The 22784-nt window shown below is 39.3% G+C and overlaps 1 long non-coding RNA gene across 2 annotated transcripts in view; it reads right to left on the reverse strand.

Annotated features, from left to right (window-relative positions):
- Positions 1-1112: 1112 nt before the first annotated feature.
- The window catches only part of LOC111096618, a 110423-nt gene continuing 88751 nt past the window's right edge, over positions 1113-22784 (reverse strand). The window contains exons 3-4 of one of the 2 annotated variants that reach the window (XR_005353168.1): positions 9631-9694; positions 1113-2733 (exon numbers count right to left, since the gene is read on the reverse strand). This is a non-coding gene — a long non-coding RNA (uncharacterized LOC111096618). The remainder of the gene's footprint in view (positions 2734-9630; positions 9695-22784) is intronic. The other variant, XR_005353169.1, reaches the window with a different exon arrangement.

Genomic DNA, 22784 nt, shown 5'->3' on the forward strand with positions numbered 1-22784 from the left:
CACATTTTGAGTATTGAAGCCTGTGGAGTAATATGAATAACCTTTGGATAACCCTTGGTTGTCCATATTTGGTTATCCATATTTGCTTTGGTCCATCAGAATGTTTTACAAAAGCAGCTTCACATATTAGTAAAGCTGTTCACATGGACAGATGCAATGTGGCCATATGCACATTTTACAATTTCATCACATTTCTCAGCATTTCATTGAACAAAGCTGATACGAGATAAGTTGGCAAAACCATCCTATTACAACTTTGTACATTGGACTTTCATACAGATTCAACAAAATGATCGAACTCAGCTCCAAAGCGTTCACAGCAGTCACTTAGGAAAGGGAGGGACAAACATTCCAGTTTAGATGGAAAAGTGTAGAACAGAACACTTGCAAATGGCAGGAGCCAGCAAATAGACCCACATCAGTGTAGAACCTTCCTCAGCTGACTTTGCCCCACTGCTCAGCCTGCCTCTGAGGTCTTGTCTTCTGTTTTTCCTCTACCTTTAGCAGTCTTGTGTTTGATTAGATTAGCTCTCAAGCAAAAGTTTTAAAGAACACCAATCATCTTTTCCAATATTAAAAAAAAAAAAGTGTATAATGCAATGTTTCTGAGAGAGAGAGTCTGGCTGCCTTTAAAATCCTAGTCATTTATTTCTGCTGATGTGGCTGGAAGAACTTAATGATCTTCCTTTAGCCTCAATTCTTCACTCATACAGTGTTAAAATAGAGATAATAAGAGCACCTACCTCATAGGTGCTGGGCACATAGTAAACATTCAGTAAGTGATAGCCATCATCGTCATCACCATCAGCATCATCCCATCACCACTAATTTGCATCTCTAACAAAAAAGGTATTGTTTTTTGGAGGGTAGAGTGGAGTTTGGAAGTCAAGAGAGCCTCAACGAGGAAATTATGGTGATTTATCAATTTTATATCATATATATATTATCTACATAATATATATAAAAGCTGATTAGGAGAGATTTTTAAACAAAGGTCTGACGGAGTGTCTTCTTGTTTTAAGACCCATTAGCTGTTGCTATTAATGCAAAGGAGAGCACAGGATGTCTTGGAACATTTTATTTTAGCCAAGCAAACACAGCGTGGGCACTCTCGCACATAAGGAGAAATAAACATGTTTATGCAATGCTCCAGGTTTTCAGAAATGCCTTTGGCCATATTTTTCTTCATTAGCATTAGCCTGAAGCACTTAGCACGAGCCCTCATGTGCCCCCTTGTGTAAATGCACAGCTCTGTTTCTGCACTGCTGTAGAGCCCCTGGTTCCACTTCTCTTCCACTTTTTCTCCAGATCCGACTTCCACACTTCTCTAGCCCGCCTCGGGCCTGGGAAGCTGCCGTGCACCCACTATCTCCCTTATCCTCTGGCTTTGGTTGGGGTGGATGATTAGGAGGCATCCACGGGAGCTGAGGAGGGCAGGAGGAATGGGAGGTTGGGGTGTCTATTTCCTGAGCCTCCCTGCTCCCTTCACAGCATCCTGCGCATTCGTTGTCTCCCTCCTTCAGAAGCTACTTCTCATTGGTAGCCCAAACTGGGGCCCTGTGACTACTTCATCCTTGTTCCTTCAGGCCCAGGGGTGATGACAGCTCTCTCTCTACTACCCCCCCCATCCCCACCCCCGGACTGCCATAAGCCTTGCCTTCACCTTTGTAAATAGTCTATCAAACTTTCCTCAACTGTTCACTTTGGGTTTGCTATCTGTTTCCTGCTGAGTGTCTCCCCTGTTTCCCACGTATAGCTTAGATGTAGATGGACAGAAAGTTCTGATCAAGCAACATTTCTCCCACCAACATGTTAAACAATTAACAAAACAAATATCGTATTCTCCTCTCATTGACGTGACTACTACTGCTTCCACAGACCCATCAGCATGAACTGTTTATTTTAAATCACATAATGTCTACTGATAGTGGCAAAAATACAATATTAAGAGACATCAAAATAAAGAAAAATGCACTCATGATTTTATCATCCCACCTGCTGAAATTCTTTTATTTTCTTACTGTCTAATCTATAGGAGAGATATACTTTCTTTTATTCTTATTTCCCATGAAGTTATATCATGAGTTTCTCTCAGATTCTTACAGTGTTAAATGTTGCTTTTTAAATTATTTTTCCATTGAGAGCATGTGGTGTGCCTTCTTTGACATTTTTCCTCTCACTAGCGTGAAGGTTGCAAATTATTTTTATTTAGGCATTGCTATGAGATTTTATTATAGAACCAAATATGTTACTTTGGAAACAGGTTCAAAGAATTCATTATTAGACTCAGATCTCATAATTGGAAACAAATTCACACATATCAAATTCCTTAATTAGCACATGCCAAACTTTCTCTCGTTTTCATTGTTGGAAGTAACTTCAGTGATATTAAGTTTTTCTGCTCCTGTAAGCTCATCCCCTCATAACCTTTCTACCTGAGCTCACATGCCTTTATGTTTTGTTGAAAAAAATTCTGTTTAGACCTGTTAGAGTAGAACAGTAGACGAATTCCTGAAAAATAGCCAGGGAAGTTCAAATTTGAGTTGGGAGGAAACAAAAGAAAGAAAAATATTCTTTTCTGGAGAGAAAAAAGTTTAGCCATCTTTAATCCAGAGCAGATAGATAACAACCTGGGACGATGAATCCCTTCTGCTCTGTTGAATCACGAACTATTTGTCGGCGTCTGTACTGAAGATCCCAACTCTGTGTTCAAACTTCTCAATTGGGAAGATGCTGAAAAAAAATAGAAATTAAAAAATAAAAAATAAATAAATTGGGAAGAGGCTGAAAAAAATAAAAATTAAAGATTAAAAATTTAAAAAATAAGTAAATAAATTGGGAAGAGGCTGTATGGTGAGATAGGCCCCTCAAACTGATACCCATCCATGTGTCTGGTTAGTAAAAAATCTGTTCCTAAATTCATCAGGTAATACTTAGGGAATTCTGAAATCACCTCTAAGTTGTCCAATATGAAGTTTGGACCATTTTTTCCCTAAATGTTAATAAAAACTTATTTGCAGTAACATATCCTTGACTACCGATTTCCTATATGTCTTAACACAATCATCGTGTGACTTTTCACTTTCCAGATCCCGTATTATCTAGATCCTTGGTACTCAAACATCGATCTGATATCACCTGGCAACTCAATAGACATACAGGGTATCAGGTCCTACACCAACATTCGGAGTCAAAACCTTACATATTATTTAACAAGATTCCCAGGTGTGCAATAAAGTTTAAGAAGCACCAACTACACTCACATTAGTCTAATAAATGAATAAATGTTTCTTATTTTCAGATGTTTGAATCATAGGTGCATAAAGGGATGTTAGAAACGATCTAGCCCTGCATTTCCCCTTGTGTATTCCATGGAACATTCATTTCCTAGAATGTCAATACAGGTTACGCTGAAAAAAATGTAGGAAATACTGCGGGTTAAATAATGCAAATAATTTTCTTTACCGCAGGATTTCTCGGAGTCTTTAATAAACTTATGTGCCTTGTGACTCTACAGGGAAGGAGGGGGGATAAGATTTAAACAGTGAGTGGATTGCAAACATATTTGAATACAGAGCATTATTTTCACCAGATAGAGCCACAGTGTGTACCCTGATACACTTTGAAAATACTTATCTAATCCAATCCCCTCATTTAACAGACTCCTATCCTTTATTTTTGTCATCTTATTTGGCAAAGATAAGATTTTGTCATCTTATTTGGCACTGACTAATTTCTTCCTGATTTTTCAACGGGGATGGGACTTCTGCTGTTATCAGTTAAGGCTATTAAAAAAAAAAAAAAAGACCTAAAACGTCATTTCTCACTCACATAAAAGTCCAGGGTTTTTGTGTGGTGGGAGAGTGGGTGGGTATCAAGAACCATGAATGTCTGAGATCTTACCCCACTCGCGAGCTTATGATTTAGCTAGCTTACCACAGAAGACAGAAGACACAGATTCTGGGTTGGGCACAAATGACTTGATATTCATGCCACAGGAAGCAGCATGAGCTTCACGTTGGTGTCATTTCTGCATGTCCAAGTCCCAGAAGAAGACACAGAGTGTCCAGTGTGAACACTGCACATAAAGTGCGTTTGAGTCAAAGCTAAGGATCCTTGAGCTTAGGGAACCTGCATCTTTTATAGTAATCTGCAAGCAAAACTGCCCTTTATTACCCACAGGAAGATACTACCTTTATCATGCTGGACAACAAAGAAAGCTGCCCTTTGCTTCGCTGGAAGACACTATCTCTATCTTCCAAGGCTATATTCACTTCCAAGGCTATATTCATGACATCCTTGAAAAGAGTCTGAAACAAAGAGCGCCAGTGCCTCTGCTCACAGGACATTCAGAAACATGAGAGACCCAAGGAGAATTGCCACCCAACATTTCTTAGGCGAGGGAGGGAGTAGGTGTTGTACTGCACGGAAGCTATTCAGAGATCCAGAGTGATGGTGACTCACCTGTTCAAAATGTGGTCTCCAAGGTTACTCTAGGGGATGGGAGGGGCCAGTCACCAACCCAGACAGCTGGAAGGACAAGGGTTTGGAGGAGAGAGCATGGGAGGCTTTAGGAGGCAAGCTTGAAAGCGGTGCACACCACTTCCTAATGTTTCATCTCTAGGACTTGGACACATGGCTGCACTTCACTGCAGCAGAAGCTGAGATATGTAGCCTATCTCTGAGCCCAGGAAGAAGGGGAGAGCAGGTTTTGGAGGACACCCAGAAGTCTCTTCCACATTGTCAATTTTGACAGGGATTTAGCTACAAGTTTCTCTGTTTTTATCTCAAGTGAAAACGAGCAAGCGTACACATACATCCCTGAGGGTGGGACTTTGTATTTCCAGCATCATAGAATTTTAGAATTGGAAGGGCCCTTAGAATCATTCATCCCAGCCACCCTTCCCTCTTCATTTTTAGGGGTGAAGAAGCTAAAAAAATGGAAAGTAAATGGTTTAGCCATATGACTTATTAAAATATAGCTAGCGAGCTAAGATTTTCAGATTTCTGTTCCATTGTCCTTTGACTTGTACCAAAATTTCAAGCTCGTAGCATCCTTTTGTATTTTAAATGATCATTCTCCAATTACCTAATTTTTATATTCAGAATTTTGATTATTGGGATTTCTAAAATCATGGAATTTCTACATGAACTATTCATGCATTTATTCAAGAAATATTCATTGAGAAACTAATAATACACTATATGCTAATTAATTGAATTTAAATTTTTTTAAAAAGGAAATATTTATTGAGCCCTATTGTGGGCAGACATTGTATTAGATACTGGGAATACAATTGTGTTGAGCCAGGCAGGGTCTCATTCTCACAGAGCTATTCTTGAAGTGCTATTCCATGATTTAGAATATGGGTGACTTTTTGGTATGAGACACATTACTACTAGTGTATGATATAAGCTGTTATGTACGGATTCCAAACAGCGTATACTTCTTATTGCCAGTTTAAATCAGAAAGCACAGACTTTATAGCTTTTAAGTTTCTTTACAATTAGTTTAGAGCAAGATTTCCTTTTGTATTTTATATACAACTAACCTTTTAAAATAAGTCTTTTGCATTACTCCTATAACAAGTTATTATTACTTTGTTGTTGCCTTTGGGTTAACAGTTTTTATTATGTTAAAGACAGAGCTCTATTTCAAGTCTCAAAACAGATTGGAACATTTTTAACAGAAATTTCATTCACATGTTTTGATTTATCAAAGCATTTTATGTTTACTTAAAAAAAAATTTCTTTCTGTTCCCTAGAGAAGTCCATAATGTACTTGGTGCAAATTGAATGTCAGACATATAATGTAGTCAAATGACAGAATAAAATTCAAGAGAAACTGCTGAAGCTTTGCTCTTTAAAAGAAAAATCTATGTTTCTATGTTATATCATGTGTATGCATTATGGAAATATCTGAAAGATAAACAGCACCCCATGCACACAACTATTGTTTATGAACAAGTGTATATAATGCAGTTTATTGAAAAAGGGTTCAACTTAAAGTAATAGTGCATGAAATAAGCATAATGTGGCACGTTGCAAAGAGGTCTAGATTGTGAGCCTCAAGAAGCAGAAACTGATCATGATGGTGCTTAAAAGAAACTAATGATACAAGTATTTGTATAGCATTTTATGGTTGATAAAGCTTTTTTTTTTTTTTCCATTTACCAGTAGCTAACATTTATTGAGCCCTTACCACGGGCCAGATGCGGTGATTTCATTTAATTCTTGTAACACCTCGTAAGGTAAGTATTTTCTTCCTCTTCAACACCCTACTTTGCAACCTCACTTTTTGGGTATTGATAAGGTCAGAATGACCTGATCAACTGATTGGCTGGGTCTGTAGGGTGAGCCTCTGCTCCTGCCTGTACACGACTCTCTCGTTCTGGGACTTGGACCCAGTATTGATTAGTTAGTGGGATGGATGAGGCAACCTAGACACACAATCATATTATTTTTCAATTTCTGTATCTTACCAGGGTCAATGGGACAATTTTTTTAAATTTATTTTTTATTGGAGTTCAATTTGCCAACATAGAGCATAACACCCAGTGCTCATCCCATCAAATGCCCCCCTCAGTGCTCGACACCCAGTCACACCCACCCCCTGCCCACCTCCCTTTCCACCACCCCTTGTTCGTTTCCCAGAGTTAGGAATCTCTCATGTTCTGTCTCCCTCTCTGATATTTCCCACTCATTTTCTCTCCTTTCCCCTTTATTCCCTTTCACTATTTTTTATATTCCCCAAATGAATGAGATCATATAATGTTTGTCCTTCTCTGATTGACTTACTTCACTCAGCATAAGAACCTCCAGTTCCATCCATGTCAAAGCAAATAGTGGGTATTTGTCATTTCTAATGGCTGAGGAATATTCCATTGTATACATAGACCACAGCTTCTTTATCTGTTCATCTTTCGATGGACACCGAGGCTCCTTCCACAGTTTGGCTATTGTGGCCATTGCTGCTATAAACATCGGGGTGCAGGTGTCCCGGCATTTCACTGCATCTGTATCTTTGGGGTAAATTCCCAGCAGTGCAATTGCTGGGTCGTAGGGTAGCTCTATTTTTAACTCTTTGAGGAACCTCCACATAGTTTTCCAGAGTGACTGCACCAGTTCACATTCCCACCAACAGTGCAGGAGGGTTCCCCTTTCTCCACATCCTCTCCAACCTTTGTGGTTTCCTGTCTTGTTAATTTGCCCCATTCTCACTGGTGTGAGGTGGTATCTCATTGTGGTTTTGATTTGTATTTCTCTGATGGCAAGTGATGCAGAGCATTTTCTCATGTGCATGTTGGCCATGTCTAGGTCTTCTTTGGTGAAATTTCTGTTCATGTCTTTTGCCCATTTCATGTTTGGATTGTTTGTTTCTTTGCTGTTGAGTTTAATAAGTTCTTTATAGATCTTGGATACTAGTCCTTTATCTGATACATCATTTGCAAATATCTTCTCCCATTCTGTAGGTTGTCTTTGAGTTTTGTTGACTGTTTCTTTTGCTGTGCAAAAGCTTCTTATCTTGATGAAGTCCCAATAATTCATTTTTGCTTTTGTTTCTCTTGCCTTCGTGGATGTATCTTGCAAGAAGTTACTGTGGCCGAGTTCAAAAAGGGTGTTGCCTGTGTTCTTCCTCTAGGATTTTGATGGAATCTTGTCTCACATTTAGATCTTTCATCCATTTTGAGTTTATCTTTGTGTATGGTGTAAGAGAATGGTCCAGTTTCATTCTTCTGCATGTGGATGTCCAATTTTCTCAATGGGACAATTAAATAGGGCCACCGTTCTTCCAAAGTTCTCAGGCATTCATGCTTAGATTTATTTTACAGATCTCACAAGATTGCTTTCTTAGTTTGTAGCTCCTTTTGACTTCACCCAGGTGCTGGTCCAGAGTCAGTACGTACCCCCACCCAGCCTGGTGCTCCTCCGGGCTGCCTATCTCCATGCCCAAGTCACAGCCACACACCTGCCACCTCCTGTTAACATGTCATTTTAAAACAGAGGGTAGGTTTTAGCTCTTGGCCAAATTACTTGACACCAGAGCCTGTCTTCCTGGAAAGTGACTCTAGTTCTATTTTGTTTATTTTTTGTGTGTGCTATGTTTACTTCCAAGTGTGTACACGCTGTCTGTTTTCTTGATTAGAATTATATAAAGATTGAGGTATTTAGTTTCCATTACATCTTTACTTTGTTTCTCCCTGCGCCCACCCCATCCTCATAATATTTTTAAATGTCGGCCTGATTTTCTTCACTTACATCCATTTATTTCTCAATTACCACCAGACCACCACTTATAAGTCTTTTTCCTTTGGTAAATACTATCATATTACACTGATACTAAGATGCATTTTTTTTCATATTTTCACATTTTGAAATTGGCATGCATCTCACAATGGTTGGCATCTTACAATTAATTGCAGCACTTTTAAAATTTCTTAGTGGAACACAGAATAATGGTGCATTTTAAACAATCTAAGTCTTAGGTTTGATAAAGTAAAGCTAATACAATCATAGCAAATGAAGATTCTGCAGTTTAACGAGGCCAGTTGACTTGCCCAAGTTCATGCACTGTGACAGGTGAAGCTGAGCAGGACTTGTCCTGAGCAAGCTAACCTTGAGCTTTTGCTTTGTGCTCTGTACTATGGGGTCGGAGAGGTGAGAGGTGAGTGTCTTGCCCAAGGGCACCGTGCTGCCATGGTGTAGAACATGAGTTCATCCAGAGCTCTTCCTTTCCAATGTAATACACTACTTGGTCCTCTGACCTTGAAGATCACTTAAAATCTCTAGTCTTCTGTTATAATATCTTATATTCAGGAATGTAGCCTAGAAAAATCTTTAAGGTCCCTGCTACTTCTAATACTCTGATTTGAAATAGAACTAATTCTATTTTTTTAATTAAAAAAAATATCGTCTAAGTGCAGGTAATGTGAGCATGTGGTACAAAATATAAAAAGTAGCAAAGGAAATATAAGGAGAAATCACTTTTCCCTTCAATGCCCCAACCACTCAGTTCTATTCCTTAGAGGTAGACACCATTATGACTCTCTTGTGCACATTCCATATGCATGTGAAGTAAATATATATGCCATTTGCACATTATCAACCATGTGTTCACACTGATAACTCCAATCCTAACTTGACAAAACAGGACTCATTCTAGTTTTTTCTTTTTCCAAATTTTCACTCCCATCTTCCACATTATCTTCAATATATTTCCCATTTGATCAATTACCATGTAAATAAATGGTCTCTTGGGCCATCATCCCTCTGCTTTAGGGATGTCCTTGTCATCTTACTTAACTCTGACACCCTGTGTTAATCTGTTGCTTCTTCCCCATGTGGATGCCCTTCTCATCTAGACTGAGTTTTGACATCCCACACTGATAGTGTTGGCAGATAAAATATAGGACATCCAGTTATATTTGAATTTCAGATAAACAATCTTTTTTAAAGTATGAGTATATCCCAAATATTGCAAGGGATATATTGATATTAAAAGAAAACCTTTCAGTATTTCACTGAAATTCAAACCCAACTAAGCTTCCTGTATTTTTATTTGCTAAATTTGGTAGCCTCACATACGGGGCCACCAAGCACGACCATCCCCCACTGTAGAACCCTCCTCACCTCACTGGAGTTGTGACATCTCTCCCTGGTCTGTCTCCCACTACCTGATACCTCTGAGGCTGATCTGTTGGGAAAGGAAGGGAGAAGAAATAAAGGGAAGAGAAAGGAGGAAAAAGAATGAGGGAAGAGAAAAAGAGACAAAAGAGAAGAAAAAGAATATATTAGACATTGAACATTTAAATTTATGAAAATAAAATTTTCAGTTTCCTACAGTGTGCAGTCTCATGATTTAAAAAGTAAAACTCACATTGACAAAAGTGCACCCAGCATCAAGGAATACTAAGCTGTATTAATCTTTGTTTTAAAGATTTATTTATTTATTTATTCATGAGAGAGAGTGACAGAGAGAGAGAGAGAGAGGCAGAGACACAGGCAGAGGGAGAAGCAGGCTCCATGCAGGGAGCCCGACGTGGGACTTGATCCTGGGTCTCCAGATCACACCCTGGGATGAAGGCAGATGCTCAACCACTGAGCCACCCAGGCATCCCTAAGCTGTATTAATCTTAAATAAATTAATACTAAATTACTGAGGTCAACAAGAACTATACCAATGAATTAGATTTGGAAGTTCAAGGATTATCATGTTCTGCTTTGTGCAAAATTAGGTGGGCAAAATTTATTGTTGGTGTTTACTATCTCTCTATTCAGGAGGAAAAAAAATCTCATGCAGAAAAAAAATCTCAGGGCAATTAGCCTTCTTTTGATTACTGCAGTAAGGGAACATATGCATTGTAAATAACAGAGAAGAAAAGAATTTATAAAATTCCTCAAGTAAGCCTTGCTACTTTATAGGTTGAATAGTACCTTTAAAATCAGCAGCAAGGAAATATTAGGTTACACTGTCTCTTTTGGCCAAAAGCAGCCATCTTGGCTTTTTACATATTACCTATAGACAAAATAATGAAATTCAAAGCACAGGTATATTCAAAGTCAATGCTTTCTCTGGGGGCTTGCTTTTTCTTTCTTTTTAGCTGGAAGTAGACTACGAGCAAGTGAAGATGCTCAAACAAACAATCTGAAGTCAGAAACAGGATTTGGCAGGACATCCATAGCATGCGGAAATATTTAAAAAGAAAGACTGGGCAAGACCTGCCTGCAGAGAGCACAGGGGGCAATTCCATATAAAACCACCCGGTTGCAGCTGTGCTAAGGGGTAATCATGCAAGCATAGGGAAGGCCCAAACTTACTGGAAAAGGCATGAAAGGCAAGATGTATGTGGGCAGATTGCAGACTTCCAGGCATTATGTTGTGTGTGGAACAGTTGGATGTTCATTTTGTACCTCTCTCAAAGAAAACGTTCCATGAGTAGTGGCAGCGGCAATAATTTGCTATCACCTCTTGGGCTAGAGTGAGGAACCACTACTTAAGGAGTTAAAACGATTTTTGGAGAAAAGGAAGTGCTCAGGCCTACAATATGTTCCTTTGCACACCACCCTCACACTTAAGAACTGTGTGCAATTAGGACCCTGATGGGAAAGAAATAGCTGGGAGCTCCATCTGTCCTGCTTAAGGCCTCGAGACAGCTGTGGGGGAAAAGGGAGGAGAGGTGGGAAAAACATGGCTTTAAAAAAAATTATTTATTTATTCATGAGAGACACAGAGACATAGGCAGAGGGAGAAGCAGGCTCCCGACACAGAACCCTGGGATCACGCCCTGAGCCGAAGGCAGATGCTCAATCACTGAGCCACCCACATGTCCCAATAGATGGGCTTTTGAACCAAGCACAACCTGGCTCCAAAGTTTTGTTTTCTTCTTACTAGCTGACTTAGGGCAGAGGACAGGTTGCAAAGTCCTCCAGCAGTGGTTTCGTCTTCTGTTGAAACAATACCTCCGTGTCAGGTTATAGAGAGGAACGAGTGAAACAAAATAGGATGAGTGGGTCATCAAGTATGGTCCCGGACCAACAGCATCAGCCTCACATGGGATCTTGTCAGAATTGCAAATTATTGGCCCTACCCCAGACCTGGAGAATCAGAATGGCTGATTTTATGGTTTAATGAGCCCTCTAGGTGATTATAATGGTTTGAGAGCCACTGAAGAGGAAAAGCACCTGGTGTCCTGTGTGCAAAAGTGGTAACAACCTTTAGAAGCATGCTCATTCTTCCTTTGCTGTCTACTCCTGCCTCCCCAACTCCCTCTACGGTTTCAGCAGCAGAAGAAATTCATGTTGCCTCTATCTTCTCTGTTATTAAGAGAGGAGGGCTGAGAACAAAACGTGGGGAGGGCTTGGGGCTGCCACAGTAAGACTCACCCCTTGGGGACCCCGACATTCACCCCCTGATGTCACCCCCTGATGCTTTGGAAGTCTCCAGGGCTCTGATCAGATGGCAACCCTTCTGGGTCCACATACCAACCAACCGACTCCTGTGAAAATCCAAAGGAGAGGAAAAAGAAGCCTGCAGGGAGACCTGTTCTCATCATTCAGTGGACCCTATCTGGATTTGTGACATTTCCTCCACCTCCAATCTATCCTTGTCACTGTAGCTAGATCATTTTCCTAAATAAAAAAATATCTGAGGCACCTGTGTGGCTCAGTTGGTTAAGCATCTGCCTTCGGCTCCAGTCATGATCCCAGGGTCCTGGGATGGAGCCCCACATTGGGCTGCTGCTCAGCAGGGGGTCTGTTCTTCCTCTCCGCCACCCCCCCCCCCCCACCCCCCCCCCCCCCCGCTTGTGCTCTCTCTCTCCTTCTGTCAAATAAAGAAAATATTTTTAAAAAACATATGAGGGACACCTGGATGGCTCAGTGGTTGAGTGTCTGCCTTCGGCTCAGGTTGTGATCCTGGGTCTTGGGATGGAGTCCTGCTTCGGGCTCCCCACAGGGAGCCTGCTTCTCCCTCTGCCTATGTCTTTCTTTCTGTATCTCTCCTAAATAACTAAGTAAAATCTTAAAATATATATATCTGGGGCAGCCCCGGTGGCCCAGTGGTTTAGTGCCACCTTCAGCCCAGGGCGTGATCTGGAGACCCAGGATCGAGTCCCAAGTCGGGCTCCCTGCATGGAGCCTGCTTCTCCCTCTGCCTGTGTCTCTGCCTCTCTCTGTCTCTTGCTCTGTGTCTCTCATGAATAAATAAATAAAATCTTAAAAATCTATATATCTATATATCTATATATATCTGATCGTGTCACTCCTCTAGTAAAACCCTCCTGTAGCCTCTGTAAGATTTTGCTCTTAAGTTTAGACCAAACTCACTCATGTAACATGTAAGGCCCTTCCTAATCTGGCCCCAAAGGACATCCTCAGCCTCTTGTGTCTCTGGCTTCCTGTACACTCTCCTCTCTCTGTCCCTCCCCAAGTCTCCACAACATGTACAGGCACATGTGCACATGCTGGCCTTGGCCAAGTGGGAGAGCCAGTGGGGAGATGAGGCTTCCTGATGAATATTACCCTTGAGCTGCTCGTGAGAAACAGAAAATATTCCAGGTTAGGAGAATAGACAGGTGAAGCAGCATAGGAACTGCATGGCATCATTGGGGTTATTTCCAAAGTGTAATTTATGAGGGTTGGTGTGCAGACAGGTGAGGCTGGAAAAGCAGGCTCAGAGCAGTTCTTTAATGATGCGTTAAGACGCCCTACAAAGATCAATTTGCACACTCATATGCAAATTTCAACTCATGGCAGACCGGCAACTATTTAGATTAGATTACTTTTATTTAGGTCTTGGGTAAAAGTTGGCGTTATTATCTCATGAAACAGCTGAAGAAACTGAGACTCAGAGAAGGTAAATCCTTGACCCACTGATTGTTCACACTATAAAATACTGAGATAGGCATCCTGAGCCTTTAGGCTCCCAACCACTGCACCATTTTGCATCCAGGACTTTGCCTGGCCCTTTCAAAACCAGAGACTGACTTCACATTTGGACAAATCTCTAGACCCAAACCTTTTCACGGAGGTCCTTCTTGATTTAGAGGAATTACTTTTTTTGACCTTGAGAGATTTATATCCTTGTAATTGGAGTTCTAATTGTGTGTTATTATTTATTCCTTAACCAGGCTGCCTAGGAATATTCTGGGATTTGCAGTATTATTTATTTTGGGGAATCTCCTTGATAAATTCTTGTTGGAGAGGCTCCTCTGACAGCTGGTTGACATATCCATAAAAGGCCATTTACGCAATTTGTTGGTTCTGTAAGTGTCAATTTACTAGAGTGGAAGTCTTTAGTGGCCTCCACTTATATTCGAAAAATTTTTATGAATGTATTTACTTCTGAATTCTTTCCCTTAAATATATGGTAAAAAACAACTTTGAAAATAATATTTCATTCTTGTAGAGATGGGTCATTGTTCTCCATCATTCAGGAGACTGTTGACATCTAAGGAAGTGCAACGAAATCTTAAAACAGGGAAAAAACCAGAGGAATCAGTGTGTCAAACTGACAACTGGACTTAATTGAAATCACCACGACACAGACAGTATTAATAGATACAGTATTAATAGCCACACTGAGGCTGATATATGATTTTAGTATAATATATAAAACTTTTAAGGGTTTCCTTTCCGTGTTGAGAAAAGTTTTATATATAACTTAAGAGAAGGGTTTTAATTATTTTATGCCTCCATTTAAAATTTGTCAATATTAAGATATATTTTACATAGGAAAAGAACTTAAACTAATTAATTTCAGCCTGCTAAATCTCTCAAATGTTTATATCCTTTGGAGGCAAAGACTATGGTTGTATTCTAGGACTAATGCAGAGCTTACTCTGTAGGAGCAAACCAAAAAGCATTTGTTGAAACAATGAGTGAAAATATTATTAAACCAGATCAGAGGCGCCTGGGTGCTCCAGTCAGTTTAAGCATCCGACCCTTGATTTTAGCTCAGATAATGATCTCAGAGTTGTGAGATCAAGCCCCATGTTGCTCTGCACTGGGTGTGGAGCCTGCTTAAGATCCTCTCCTCTTTCCCTCTGCCCCTGCCTCACTTGAACACACGTGCTTCTTCTCTCTGTGTCTCTCTCTAAACAAAACCAGATCAGTCAACCTTAAAATAGTTTTAGTACATATTTCATCATTTTGCACTATGTGTACTATGTATCCTGGAACATGCCTTCCATTTAAAATCAGTTAAAACAATTTCTACTTCTAGATAAAGTGGCACATATGAAAAATACTAAGTACTAAAATATTCACTGCAGCATAGGGCATAATAGCTTAAGATTGAAGCAATCTAAACATCCATCAATAGAAAACTAGTTACTTTGCTGCACTGGAATACTATGCAGCCATTTCAAAGAACCAGTATCTCTTTATATCATTAAGGGAAAACTGCAGAAGAGTGTTTTTATTTTGAAACAGAATCAAAGTTGTGGAAAGCTGGCAGAGATAATACAAAAAAACTTTTGTTCCCTGAATCTTTTGTAAGTTGCTGACATAATGCTCCATCACCTCTAAATATTTTAAGTATGTATTTTCAACAGAAGGGGACATTCTTCTCCATACTATTTATACAAACATCAAAACCAGGGCTTACCATCAGTATGTTCCCAACATCTAATCCTCAACCTCCTTCCCATTTTTGTTAATGGTCCTAATATTGTCCTTTGTTGCAAAAGGATCCAGTCCACAATCATGTGTTGCATTTGGCTGTCATGAAGTCATTGTTCTCATTCTGGAGCAATTCTTCTCCGTTTCTTCTTAATTTCTTGACCTTGATGCTTTTGATGATTGCAGACTGGTCCATTTGTAGAATATCCCTGATTTGGGCTTGCCTGATGTTTCCTCATGATTAGGTATAGGTTACACGCGTTGGGCAAGTTTGTTATTGCATTCTATCAAGTGGCACACGGTTTCAATTCATCTCACTACTGGTGATGTTCAGTTTCATTCCTTGATTTAGGTGATGCCTGACAGACTTCTCCGCTGCAAAGTCATTTCTCCCTTTGTAATTAGTAAACACTCATAAGGACAGAGCTAGGATTTGTATATATGTATTTACATCTATATGTATCGTGTAGTTTGGCATAGCCTAAACAAAGCATAGGGTTTTTTTTTTTTATTCTAAGATAACCTCCATTTACCCAAGAATGGAGACCCTGTTCTCTTTTCCTCTCCTTATATCAAGTATCTCAGAAATTAGTCCCCTCACCCTCATTCTTTCATTTTCTTGCCCTTGAATGAATATATCAAAGCAAGGGCACACAGTGAAACAATGGGTGGGATGTGAGGTATAATATACTCTCAACAGCTAAGAGAACCCTCACACTTGTCAGAATATACAATTTCCCAATATCCCACACATTTGTCACTACCCCTCCTGCTTCAAGCATATATTAGCTGTTAACCAACTAACAATCATTCCTAGTGCCCCTCTTTCTTGCTAAAAGAACCCTGTTTTGTTCAGGTAGACCATGCAAATCCCAGGATCTCTGGGAGCCTAGACTCCTAACCTGGGCCCTAGGGCTGATTGGTTTATACTAGCCAGGTAACCTTATTCCTCTTGGCCTGTGATTGGTCTGGGAATGGGCCTGGGGGTGTAATGGGAGGACCGGCAGGGAGGATTTTCCTTCCTGAATAATAATACAAAGCTGCTTGAGAGACAGGCTTTAGATAATACCTGGAAGCGCAATAGCCTTTTACAATGGCAAGGCGACAGCACGAGGATAAAAGCCAGCTTTCAAGAATGGAAGCATGAAAAAACAAGATCCAGGTCCCTGATTCATTGTTGAACTGCTGACTCAATGCCAGCAACCACCTACCTTGGGGGTTCTAGTTATAAGAGAAGAATAAAATGCCTATTTGTTTGAGTCTCTGTAAATCAGGTTTCTGTTATCTGCCAACTGTAGCCTTTCTAACTGAAACCCTGATTAAAGAACTCTGTTCTATAGTCCCAATCTCTGCTAAGAAAAGATCACTGCTAGTATTATATCCTTTGGTGCAAGATAGGAATGGGAGAATTTAGGGGAATGGGTAAGGGATCTCTTTAAAAAAGCAATGAAGTCAATGAAAGTACAGAGCAGTGTCTGTTACTTTTGTGTTTAAAAGAGGGTAAACCCTGTATTCATATATATATATATATATTATTTTTTTTGTACTTACATAAAGAAGTACCTGAAGGATACAGGTACACACAGCTGCATAACTAAGGGGCAAGGTAGGGAGGAACCAGGTGGGTTAGGGAATGATGTGGGAATTAGACAGTTAAACAAGAAGTAGAAGAATAAACTTACATTACAGAAAATTTGAAAATTGTGTTTACAAGAATTACTTTTTGATGAAATTCTACGTTGGTTCTCTTTATACCATTTACTGGCTGCGCAATGGTGGGCAAATCACTTAAGGTGGGCAAATCACTTACACTCTCAGGGGTCTAGTTTTTTTTCCTATCTGTGGGATGAGAAGTCAACAGTTTTCTGTTCTGACCTTTTTTTATTTCTAAAACCATACAATTCTATCAATTACATCATCATACACAAAGTTAAATTGCTACTTTAAGAATTTAAATTCTTCTAGTTAAATTATTCCAACTGGGCATTCTCATCTTTGCAGTCACTGGCAATGCATCTGGAGGCAGCCTGGGAATGGGTCAGAGTAAACAGTTCTGACTTTTTCTGATTGCTAAACATTAAAATTATTCATACTACTTAATACTGCAAACTCCCTTCCCTTCTGCTGTCTGCCATTCCTGATCCTTTTATTTCGCTCTACTTTTCTTCTCCATAGCACTTATGTTTTCTAACATTTCCAATAATTAACCTATTAACTGCACACTGTGTTAATGATCTCTCTCCCCACACTATAAACTTGCTCACTGTATCTATTAACTACTTGGTACAGAGTGAGCACTCAACAGGTGTCTGCAGAAGAAGCAAATGCATGAAGTCATGGCAGTGTAGCAGATCCACCTACATGTCCGAACAAGCTTTTACTTATATTTGGGAAGAGCAGCATGAAAGATAGCAAATCATCAGTTTTCACATTTGGATGGCTAGACCAGAATTTTAATTTGTTTGTTTGTTCCTATTTCCTCTTTTATAATAGAAAGTTATGAAGTAAAAGTAAAGATTTTAAGAAATCAGTAATAGGAAGCAGATCTAGGGGTGCCTGGTTAGCTCAGTCAGTGAAGTGTCTGCCTTCGGCTCAGGTCTGGATCCCAGGACCCTGGGAATCCCTGCTCAGAGGGGAGCCTGCTTCTCCCTCTCCTTCTGCCACTCCCCCTGCTTGTGCCCTCTTGCCCTCTCTTGCTCTCTCTCTCTCAAATAAATAAATAATATCCTAAAAAAAAAAAAAAAAAAAAAAAAAAAAGGCAAGCAGATCTAATAGAGTGGTCTCTTCAGTGTTAGTGTCAACTCAAATGTCCTCAGCTGCCAAGAGTGTGTACCTCTGAGGATGAATCACTTTAGACTTTACTCCTAAGTAACAGAACTCAAGAGCTCCTGCCCCTCAAAGACCAAAACTCAGTCCTTCTGTTTCTTGGGTCTCTGTTCAGGCGTCCAAGAAGGATTGCCTCATGGGAAATACGCATCATCACCTGCCTGCTTCTCTACTCTGCTTGGTTGTACTTTGTACTCAGCCTGTCCTTGGTGGCTGAGTGCTGGGCTTTGATGCCATTTGGCTGCCGATGTCACCTTAGGCTGCCCAGCAGTGGTGCTGACCCATCCACTGCCTCGAGCATAATTACGGTCCCTGCTCTCCCCACCATCCTCAGGTAGTGCCTGTCCCCTGTAGGGTACCCCTCTTCAACTGCAATGGACATGGGAGAGAGCCACCCAGCAGAGTTGCACCAACCTTCAATTGCCTTTCTTTTGGTTTTGCATTTTAATCCTGTCTTTCTAGAGCAAAGAGACCTGTCTCACTGACTCTAGGTTAGGGTGGATTCCATAACAATGTCTCCCTTATATCTTGAACTACTGCTCCCTTTATTTCAGGCAGTTACTGAGGCTGTCTTCACTTATGAATCTCAATCAGTCTCTCTCTCTCAGACACATATACACACACTACAAATGGATGTGTGTTTGTGTAAACAAAGGGATTGGCAAATGCAAAGACTTTGAGTCTAGTATATGCTTAATGTCTTCATGGAACATTGAGGAGGGCAGTGTGGTGGGAGTGGAGTAAGTAATGAAGACAGTGTCAGGAATGGTGTCAGAAAGGTAATAGGGCAGCCTGGGTGGCTCAGCGGTTTAGTGCTGCCTCCAGCCCGGGGCCTGATCCTGGAGACCTGGGAGCTTCTCCCTCTGCCTGTGTCTCTGCCTCTCTCTCTCTGTCTCTCTCTGTCTGTCTGTCTGTCTCTCTCAAATAAATAAATAAATAAATAAATAAATAAATAAATAAATAAATTCTTAAAAAAAAGAAAGAAAGAAAGAAAGGTAATAGTGAGTCAAATCACGCAGACCCTGATGGCCATTGTACTGATTTCTGTGTGTGTGTGAAGCTTCTTCGTTGGTATCTACAATCTACCATAATCCTTCTGCCCCATGAGTGGGTCAGATGTTTTGTTTATATTTGAACTATAGCAGCAGACAGAATTAAAATTCTTTCCCATTCAACTTCTGGGTTCTAAGAAATTTAGAGAGTATAGTAAGTACATGCTGGTAAGGAGACCGGGAAGGGGAAGGCAACTCTTAATTCAACATGTTAGGGTGGAAGAGATATATGGACCTAGGTTTGGAGTGTGGATCCACATTTTATTGATTTTGTGACTTTTGGAAATTTATCTTTCTGGAAGTCAGCTTCTTCTTTTGTAAATGGGCATAATTTTTGATAGGATTATTTTAAAGATTAAATATGTCAATGTCATGGGAGACCCTTAAAGGAAGGTCTAAAAAACTTCTCAATGTTAGCACTTATAATCATCATCATTTTATCTCCCTCATTCTCTTTCACTCTCATCATTGCCATCACTACCACTACCACCATCACCATCACCTTTATCAATAGCACCACCACCACGACCACCACCATTTCATCATCACCACCATCGTCACCACCACTAACCACCACCTGCCTCACCAGCACCATCAGCATCAGCATCATCACCATCACTCCACTGTCATCATCACCATCATCATCCACCACTCTCACCTTCATTATCATCATCATCATCATCCTCACTACCACTACTACCATCATCATCTCATCATCACCACTGTTATCACCATTATAATGTTCTTCACCACCATTATTACCACCATCATCACCATCATCACCACCAATATCATCACTATCACCACAACCCATCATCATCATCATCTCATCACCATCATCATCATCACAACCACTATCATTATCACCATCATCATCATCATCACTACCACTATCATTATCATCACCACCAACACTGCCACCACCACCATCATCATCATCACCATTTTGAATCTAGCTGGACCTCAGTAACCCTAGATTTTTACCCAAACTCAATTACTTTATCTTTCCAACACAGCAAACACCTTAGTTAGCTTCTTTTTTTTTTTTTTTTTAATTTTTATTTATTTACTTATGATAGTCACAGAGAGAGAGAGAGAGGCAGAGACACAGGCAGAGGGAGAAGCAGGCTTCATGCACCGGGAGCCTGATATGGGATTTGATCCCGGGTCTCCAGGATCGCGCCCTGGGCCAAAGGCAGGCGCCAAACTGCTGCGCCACCCAGGGATCCCTTAGTTAGCTTCTTTTGAGGGAGAAGTTTTTAATTTTAAACACAATTACTAATTGATCAAGAATTTGAAAACTTAGAATATGACACTGAGAAAGTATTGCTTATGGTAGTTTATAACAAATAAATATTGAGACTTACCAAGATTCCCTCTTTAAAAAAATCATCATACCTAAAAGATATTCATAAGCTTTAATCATAAAACTCAATACCTAGAATTAGAGAAATCATAGAAAAAACATGAAACTGGCTGTATTATGAAACTCCTAAGCTGAAAAGAATTACCTCAGATAATATTCCTCTCTTCTGCCTACCATCTAAAGACTCCTTCTTTAAGTCCAAACTCTAGGGGAAAGAAGATAATTTTTTAGGTGCCATGCCTCAAATTAAAATATGAGGTATTAACTAGGAATTTAAAAAATCTCTGTTTTCCTAGAGGGGGAAGATATGATATGTGGTCATACTGAGAACATTTATAAAACTTTAGATGCATATTTGGAAAGTAGCCTCACAGAGAAATATTGGAAAAGAATATCATCTACCAAAATGATTCTCTGAGAAACTAATCAATAAATTGAAATTGAGAAAAGGACATAAATTTGGAACCCACATTTTGACACCCATCTTCTAGGAGACAGAACTGGGTAAAATATACAACTGGTTTTCTTTGTTAAATTTTGATAGTTTAATACAACCCTGAATTATTTTTTGTAGATATTCTAGACCATCTTTTTTTTTTCTATGCCCAGCATGGACCCCAAGCCCAACCCATGGCTTGAACTCACAACCCTGAGATCAGACCTGAGTTGAAATCAGTTGGCATAACCATCTGAGCCACCCAGGTGTCCCTGGACTATTGCTTCTTGCATTTATGCGTGTGGATGTTTTGCTTTGTTTTTTAAAATCACGGTTTCATGTCCTTTTATTGGGAAATGAGGAGAATTAAGGTTTTTTCTTAACTTTTCATTTTGAAGTGATTTTAAAATTACAGAAAAGGTGCATTATAGTACAAAAATCTCTGGTATACCCTTCAACCAGGTTCTCAGTGATATTTTAGTAAATGTATTTTATCACTCTTTCTGACACACACACTATACATATATGTGCACATTACAACATATTTTTCTGAAATATTTGAGATTAAGTTTCAGGCATGTTACCCCACTACTCTTTAATACTTCAATGATATTTTCTAAAAATGAAGACACTCTTGTACATCATTGCAGGCAAACTTTTAAAATAGGGGAATTGACATTGTTAAAATATTACCTTCTAGTCCACAGATCCATTCAAATTTTGCCAATTCTCGAAACAACTTTCTTTATAAAGCACAAGACCTAATCTAAGATCACATGTTGTATTTATATTTCTTCTGTCTTCTTCAATCTGCAACAGTTCCTCTGTCTTTCCTTATCTTTCGTGACCTCGAAAACTTTGAAGTGTACAAATCAACTTTTGTAGAATGTCCCACAATCATGATTTATCAGGTGTTTTCTTGTGATTTATGCCTTTTTTTTTTTTTTTTTTTTTTTTTTTTTTTTTGGCGGAAGCATCATAGAAGTGAAGGGTGTTCTCAGTGCATCATTTCTGGAGACACATGATTTCCATTTGTCCTATTCTTGGTGCTATTAACTCTTATCATTTGTTTATTTGCTTTAGATAGTATTCTCTAGGTTTCTCCATTGTAAGATTACTTACTATGTGTTTTGTACCTATTAATTGATAAGTAAGTAATTTGTGGAGAAAATTTTGAGACTATGTAAATATCCTGCTCCTCATGAAATCTTCACTCACCAGTTTTAGCATCCTTTGATAAATCTTGCTGAATCAATTATTTCTACAATGGTTGGCAAATGGTGATCTTATAAATTCAACTTTTTTTTAAAGATTATATTTATTTATTTGAGAGAGAGAACACAAGTGGGGAAGATTGGCAGTGAGCCTGATGTGGGGCTCCGTTCCAGGACTCTGGAATCATGACCTCAGCTGAAGGCAGATGCTCAACCAAGTCACCCAGGCACCCCCTCGATTTTATATATATATATATATATCCATTATATATAATTGATTGATTGATTGATTACTTGACGGCATATATACTTGGAAGAGTCAGTCTGGAAATGTTCAATTAGTCAAGAAACAAGACATTATAGATTCACAAAGACACTCTTAAGAATCAATGGATATATATATATATATATATAAAATGGATATATATATATAATGGATATATATATATTATATATATATATAAAATATATGGAATATATAATATATAATATATAATATATACATATATAAATATATAATCATATATATATGCCATTCTAGTGTAAGATAGATTTTCCTTTCACCATAAAAGTTAGATCAGCCAATTTATATCTATCTATCTATCTATCTATCTATCTATCTATCTATCACCTATCTACCTGTCTACCGTCTATATCAGGTTTGACTCAGATTCTTGTTTTATTCAATGTCTTACAACCCACTATTATTATTACATATCTCAATGATCAAATTGTCCCAGGCTTAGCCAGTGGAAGCCCCTTCAAGTTGG

This window comes from Canis lupus, chromosome 1 (genome assembly GCF_011100685.1).
Source record: "Canis lupus familiaris isolate Mischka breed German Shepherd chromosome 1, alternate assembly UU_Cfam_GSD_1.0, whole genome shotgun sequence".
Taxonomy (NCBI): domain Eukaryota; kingdom Metazoa; phylum Chordata; class Mammalia; order Carnivora; family Canidae; genus Canis; species Canis lupus.